We start from the raw sequence: 7,932 nt of genomic DNA, 5'->3' as shown, positions 1-7,932 counted from the left end.
GCCTTGTGTAGAAGCTGAGAGCTAATTACTGAAACATCTCTGTTGTTGGCTGAATAGCCCCCCCGCCTCAGAGGACAGAGGAGCTGAGTGGATTCACTTCATTTTAAATGGAAATAACCCCACAACTGGAAAACTCTGACATGTGTGTGAAAACTACTGCAGACTTGCTTTCCTGTGGCAGTACAAAGAAGGTTTAATGAAGATCAAGGATTGATTGATGCTCACTTCAAACTTGGAAGCTATAAGTTTTGCCCTTTCTTATGATGCTTTACTGTTTATTTTTCATGTTAGCCTGTTGAGCCTGGCATCAGCATTGTCCGCAGCTAACCTGGCTAATTTAGCATCGCTGGACCTATGAAGTATTTAAAACCTTACTGAGGGACAGTTAAAGGAGGATGAGGTGGTCTGTAAAATGTCTGTATGAGTTTTAAGTTACGTGAACATGACATGAGCAGTAAAGGTGTATAAGTTATATAATTTAGCAGCTAACATAAGTTACTGTGCATGGCATCACAGACAGCTAAGCCGTTAGGCTCGTTGAGTCTCTCCCAGGCACAACACTATTAGTCAAAAGGTTTTACATTGTATCAGTCTGTTAGTCAAACTGTGATAACTCCTGAGGCACGTTTTATGATGAATGCAGGACATGAAACCATTACTACCCTCAGAATATCAGTATTGCATTTGACAATGGATTATTGATTAAGCTAAATATCCCAGGCTTCGATGATGTCATTCTGCATAATAATTAACCATGTGCTTCTGTTTGTTTGAACACTGGACAGATGAAGAAAGATAAATTTGCCTCAAATTAGATTCATTTCAGATCATTTTCTGTTTATCTCCAGCACATCAGAATGAATTGTAAATAAAGGGCAATATAATTGGCTAAATGTAAATTTGCCTCTGTCCTCCATCAGCCATCTGACCATGGCAATAGGGAGTGAGTTGAGTACAAGTGAGCAGGTAAGTCATGGTCAGATGGCTGATGATGGACATAAGCAGCAACAATGATTAAGACATCTACTCTAATGTAAATGAGGTGTTTGGGTGCATACAAAATAATCAAAATAGACCTTGTTTTAAAAAAAATCCCCCTGCAGAGGCCAGTTTCAACTACAAAATTTGTTATGGGGGGGGGTCTGTGTATTTTTCTGCTTGTCCCTACTGCCAACAGCTCCAAGTCTCCCCTGTTGCTGTCATGTTGTCCTGAATTGCATTATAAACAACCCAGAGCATCACTAGGAGAGTGTCAGTCACACCACAGATCATTGTCTAAAGCAAATGCTCTATTTAATGAATCTCTTCCTCCATACTGACAAACAATGATTTGTAATCATTGTTTTGCAAACTGTTTGCTGCTGTTGCATATATTTGAGGTGATTTTGGAGTAAACTGTAACTGTTCTGCACACAGGCCAACATACCACTACAAGACCGACCCTGCAAACGCCACCACATCTTTGACATAGTTGACAAACATGTTGTGAGTTACTCAAATATCCCTTAATTTCTGTATATATATATTTATTAGTTGCCTGTTTATTCGCCTAAACTATCACAGTCTAATTCAGTGTTTGAACTCTCTCTGTAATATTATTTTCAGGCTCAGTGGCAGTCAGTCCTGTCTCTCAGACAGTCTTAAGTGATGTGGAGATGCTCAGCCATCACTACTGAGGCCTTCAACAGTGTAATCCTGTCATTCTGCATAAAAGCATGGTAGGTGCAACTACTGACAATATTCAAAGAAACAGAGAATAGGACCATGTTCAAATAAAACAGGAATAATACTTTTAGTGCTCAAAATAATTCACATGCCTACACTAAAATAAACATACTAATAAATGTTTCCAAATGTCACAACACTTTTATCAGGCCTGCCACATCAACAAAGAGTGATCCTTACAGAAGGACCATTGAACAAAGAAAGTATTTAAATGCAATTGTCAACAACAGGTTGTTGTCTTTTGGGGTTTAATACTGTAATCACCTTGACTTTAGTACTGAGATCACCATACCACTACATGCTTCTCCTTCATTCAAAACCAAATTTATGCAGTGGTTATGTGCATGGTTGCGACTGATTAATCATGACCATATAATATAAGTAACAGTGGTTCTGCCATATTTTACAGATCATCAGAGTGAACTGATGATGCTGTGTTTGAGGTTTTCCTGGACCCCGCCAGACTCTTCTTGCAGTATGAGAAACCATCAGAGGAGGAAGGTATTGTTGGGCGGGTGTTGCTTCAGTCAAGCAAAAGCTGTCAAGACAACGGCCAGCAGCATCAGGAAGTATCAGTATCCACAGAAGAGGCATCAGGATGACCTGTGTGACCTGAGAGCTCCATTATCAGCTGACACACTTCAGTATAAAAGAAACTTGATTTCATGACATGATCTGGACAGTTTACATAAAATTAAAGTGTTTCCTACTTTTATCTATACCAAATTTATCCTCATTGGCATTGAATAAAGTGATTTGTTTTTAATGAAAGTTTTTGTCTTCTTTGAATTCAACACTAAGGGCACTGTAACATTAGAGAAAAGAAAGTCTGGAAAGAGTTTTGCCATTAATCCTTTAATAAATAGTGACTCTGTAAGCATCACACATCAAACTTATTATTGTGTTGACAGATCACAATATATTGTATTGAATATTCGGTATGGTATTTTGAAAAGGATATCAAACAATCTGCACATTTGACACACATTTTAAAGCATAAATCAGGGTTGATATCCTTAAACGCTTGAATCTTAATGTGGTGTTTTCAGAGTTTGAAACCACTTGAAATTGTAACTGCATTACTTTCATGAAAATAGTTTCATAGTGGCTCGGCCAGGTTCTACAGGATGCCAGGTCTACTTATAGACTTGTTACACAGTTTTGAAGTTTCCTTGATATATCTATGACCTGGATGAATCGCATGTTCAAACCGAGCTGCTGACTTCGACTAAACTGTCCCTCGGCAATCGTATAGTAGCCAAAATATGTCCCAAAGGAAGCAACTGTCCTCCCTCCATCATGACTTCGTGACTTCAATACACAACAAACCACAAACGCACGTTGCACTCAAGGTCTCACTTTCTGCGTAGTGAGACCTTGAGAGAAGCTCTTGCGAGTTTTTCACACTGTGGTTCTCGACCACGGTTACAATGGTAACGGTTGCGTCAAACATCTACTGCGCTGTGATTGGCTGAGAAGCACAAGCGGGTCATGTTAAGGTCACTATCAGCATGGAGGGTGAGAATGATTCCTGTGTTCTGCAGCAAGCCATTGGCGTATTGAGGAACATTTTGTCAACTTCAGAAACCGTGACATCATTGTCTTCATCCCTTGAGCGTCAGGTGACAGGCTCTGCACATAATTCTACACATAGCTCGGTGGAAAATGAAATGAGGCAACTGTTCAGACCTTGCAACTCCCAAGTCGTTTCAATGGGCCAGGCAGCTAACGCTAACGCTACACAAGGCCAAAGCGGAGGACATTCTTTGCGATATCAGACTCGGACACATTTCAGCAATTGGAACTCCCGTTCAAGAAAAAGGTAAGAGTACAGAGTCAAATTTACTAAAGGAGGTGGAAGTACAAGCATGCAGGCTAGGCTGTATACTGCTGTGGACGGGATCAGCAACAAACCATTTATTAGCCATATAATTAAAGGCAAGTCTAATAAAATCAATGTCAGTTTAAGTGTATGCTATATTAAGAATATATATATATACCTTGTGTTAAAGTTAAATCGCTTGTGAAGTCACTCTCTCCTGGTATCAGATTCCCTTGACGAAAACAGCAATTTTACCTCACAAAGCACCGCAGTTGCTGGACTACTTCTACCTCCATTGGTGAATTAAATTATGGTATTTTGTGAATTCGGTGTTTGAACGTGTTAGTTTGGATTCACCATAGTCACTCAACCGAACTGATCGAGGCAGCAGTAGACCAACACCTCTGCCAGCTTAAAATGCAGTTTTTTTCAAAGGAGTCTGGTCCTTGAGAGAGTGATTTAACGTAAGTTTACGGTCAGAAAAGTCTGTCTGGCGGCAAGGCAAAGTAATGAAAATATTCTTGATATAGCGTACACTTAAATTGATATTGATTTTGTTAGGGTTGTCTTTTTTATGTGTCTAAAATACGCTTATCTGCTGACCCCGTCCACAACAGCACACAGACTAGCTTAGATGGGATAGCACTGGCTAATGCAAGCAGATAAAGTGAACAGCATTCAGCAGTTGCTGGTGCAGACAGTCCATATCAAAATATTGCCAGAACTTTTGTTTAATACAACATAGACCACACCTTCAGGCCACTGTGACATGGTTCAGACCTAAGTGACAGTAACAGTAACTAGGCTTTCCGCCGATCAGATCGGCTATATTGGACTTTATGCAATTTGTGAGATCGGCCGCAATGTTAATTCACCGATCCGATCAATAGTAAGTAAGTAAGTTAGTTTTTATTTATATAGCACTTTTTTCACATCAAAGTTTGCAAAGTGCTGTACAGGGTACAGTAAACATAAAACATAAGTAAAAACATAATAAAAAACGAGCATAAAAGTAAACAACAAGATAGAGTAAAACAAACATACATGAACAAATATGTGCCAAGAAAGATTACAGTTCAGTTGTAGGAAATACAACCGAAAGACGGTAGAGATGAGTTTAAAGAAGTTTTTTGAAGACATTTAGTGATTCAGCTGATGTGACAGAATAGAGTAGACTGTTCCAGAGGGATGGGGCCCTGACGGCAAAGGCGCAGTCACCCTTAGATTTGAGGAGGGACCAGGGTATAGATAGGAGGCCTAGGTCGGAGGATCTGAGTGGTCTAGAGGTGGAGTAAGGGTGTAGGAGTTCAGAAATGTAGGGAGGGGCAAGACCATGAATGGCCTTGTATGTGAGAAGTAGCGTCTTGAAGTCTATTCTGTATTTTACTGGGAGCCAATGAAGGGAAGCAAGAATAGGTGTGATGTGGGATCTGCGATTGGTATTGGTTAATAGTCTGGCTGCAGTGTTTTGTACAAGCTGCAGGCGAGACAGGGCTGCACGGTTGAGACAGGTGAAAAGAGCATTACAGTAGTCAAGGCGAGAGAAAATCAGGGTGTGGATAAGAAGTTTAAGATGGCTGGTTGTTAGCATCGCTTTGATTTTTGAGATGTTCCGGAGTTGGAAAAAGCAGGATTGTACAAGTTTGTTTATGTGTGAGTCAAAGTGTTAATTGTGGTCAAAGATTACACCCAGGTTTCTGGAGGAGGGTTTGAGATTGGTGGCTAGAGGGCCGATCGACGGCTTCAGTGCAGGGATGAGATTATTCGGACCAAAGAAGAGAACTTCAGTTTTGTCTGGATTTAACTGAAGCAAGTTGAGAGTCATCCAATCCCTGATAGCAGTCAGGCAGTCATGGAGGGTACTGATATTGGCCATGTCATTGTGTTTAAAAGATAAATATAGCTGCAGGTCATCAGCATAACAGTGATGGGATATGCAATTGAACTGGCTGATTAAATTACCCAGAGGTAAAATATACAGAGAGAAAAGGATGGGGCCAAGGATTGTACCTTGTGGAACTCCACATATTATAGGTGCAGTTGAGGACATGAAGTTGTCTATGACGACCTGACACGTTCTGTTTGACAGGTAGGAAGTGCGGAGCCTGAGATACCAACCCACTTATTTAGGTGATCGACCATGATTGAGTGATCAATGGTGTCGAAAGCGGCAGTTAAATCAAGCAGAACCAGAATTGAATGTTCGCCCTCGTCAGCCCGCATGAGGATATCGTTTGTCACTCTAAGCAGAGATGTTTCTGTACTATGAAAATGACGAAAGCCGGAGTGAAATTTATTGTAGATATTGTGTCCTTCGATGACCTCTAATAGCTGCTGCGAAACAATTTTTTCCAGAATTTTGGAGATTAATGTTAGTTTTGAGATGGGTCTATAGTTGTTTGGTTGGGTTGGATCAAGGGTGGGTTTTTTCAAGATTGGTTTCATGCTTGCTGTCTTAAAGTCATCAGGGACGGAGCCAGAGGTGAGAGAGAGGTTAATAATGACGCCATTGTCGTGTTGACACTTTTTGCAGATGCTCCCGTGCAGATGGCTTGTGTTTTATCTGTCTCATTTACTCTGAAGAAGTTCCACGGCACCAACATGCTTGTTTGCTAGTGATGATGTTGCTGCTAGCTAATGATTCAAGATTCAACAAACTTTATTGTCCATCACATAGTGACAGAGCTCAAAACATAATCGCCACAAAGACATATAACACACATTTAAACCAATGAGGCGTGTTTGTTTTGCTCTAAACAAACAAACAAAGCAAAATAGGCACGTCTCATTGGTTTGAATGTGTTTTATGTCTTTGTGGCGTTTATGTTTTGAGCCCTGTCACTATGTGATGGACAATAAAGTTTTTTGATCGGATTGTGATCGGTTGTTGGTTTATTTAAACTCACTAATCGTGATCGGCCCCATAAATCCTACCTAATTCAAGATAAAAAAGGCTTAGTATGTTTCATTGTAGGACAGATTTTTCATTTTTCTACTTCTGTGTTCTTCATCTACATCAGTTTTTTGAATTAAATGTATCATATGGTAATGTACTGTCTGTCACTAGTTTCAGTGCAATGTTATAGGGCATACAAGATGAAATAACTGACTGCCAACGTTTACTACTTATTAAATTTGTTATGTTTTATGGGTCAATGCAAGCTGTGTCACTCTCTTGCAAGCTGTGTCACTCTCTTGCAAGCTGTGTCACTCTCTTGCAAGCTGTGTCACTCTCTATAGCTTTCTCCTCCCCTCCTCTTCTCTCTCCTACTTCTCTTCCTCCTCCTCCCCTCTTTCTTTCAGGCTCCCTTCTGATGGACCACGGGCCCCTGGGACCATCCACCATTTCCGGGCTCCTGCTGCCTTGAAATACTGACTGATCTGGATCGTCACACCCCGGGCTCTCCTGGATCATTGCTCTCCTCTGCTTCACTATCTCCTCATATCTTTATTTCTGTAAATCTTGATGCCTCTCTCTGTCTATTACTAATTATCTTGTGTGGCCTGTCCTCTTCCAGGTCATCATGGTGGACAGGAGGTCGTCTGGCTCGGGCTCCACTTGGTGATGCCTCGTCCTGCTCGGTCGTCTCCTGGTTCCACTAACATTGCATAACTTGTATCAGATCTTCTGTCGATGTACCTGTAAACTGTGAATTGTTGCTCTTTTCTGTACACACAACATCTATTGCATGTCTGTCCGTCCTGGAAGAGGGATCCCTCCTCTGTGGCTCTTCCTGAGGTTTCTTCCATTGTTTTTTTTACCCTGTTAAAAGGTTTTTTTTCCATCAACATGTGAAGTTTTTCCTCACTCGAATCGAGGGTCTAAGGACAGAGGATGTTGTTCACTGTACAGATTGTAAAGCCCACTGAGGCAATGTGATTGTGATTTTGGGCTATATAAATAAAATTGATTTGATTTGATTTGATTTGAGTCAATGAGATCAGAGTGCAATGTAGAATTAATACATATCAAATGTAATGTCTGCTTGATTTTCCAGGGCCAAAACACATTATCACGATACTTTCAACAAAGATGTCATCCTCCTTCCAAGGCCATCAAGCTGTGTCGTCGTCAAGCATCCCACAAAGCAAAAGTTGCATGAAAATGGGCATATATTGAACGGCTTTGAATTCCACAAATCCTGGGATCAGAAGACAGTCGCAGACTCTCCAGCATTTGGAGAAAAAATCCCTGCTGATGTGAGGTAAGCACATTTATTTTATTACATCAAGTCCAAACTGTGATGTAGTGATTTTACTCAACTGAAAAATTTAAAGGACATCTCTTGGCATTTCCAGTGGTGAAAGTTGCATGTAATAAGATTTTGTATACAGCAGACAAAACCTAAACTATAATTTCAAACTTTAATATATAGATTATATAT

At 40.4% G+C, this 7,932-nt stretch overlaps 1 long non-coding RNA gene across 1 annotated transcript; it reads left to right on the top strand.

The window, feature by feature from the left end:
- The first annotated feature begins 1,469 nt into the window (after nt 1-1,469).
- LOC115570361 (uncharacterized) lies at nt 1,470-2,151 on the top strand. Its single transcript, XR_003981755.1, has 3 exons — nt 1,470-1,485; nt 1,606-1,718; nt 2,135-2,151. It is a non-coding gene; the product is annotated as an uncharacterized LOC115570361 (long non-coding RNA).
- The last annotated feature ends 5,781 nt before the right edge of the window (nt 2,152-7,932 follow it).

This window comes from Sparus aurata, chromosome 19 (genome assembly GCF_900880675.1).
Source record: "Sparus aurata chromosome 19, fSpaAur1.1, whole genome shotgun sequence".
In the NCBI taxonomy this organism is placed as follows: Eukaryota; Metazoa; Chordata; class Actinopteri; order Spariformes; family Sparidae; genus Sparus; species Sparus aurata.
Note: the sequence above shows the minus strand (reverse complement) of the source record. Positions and strands in the feature narration are given on the sequence as shown.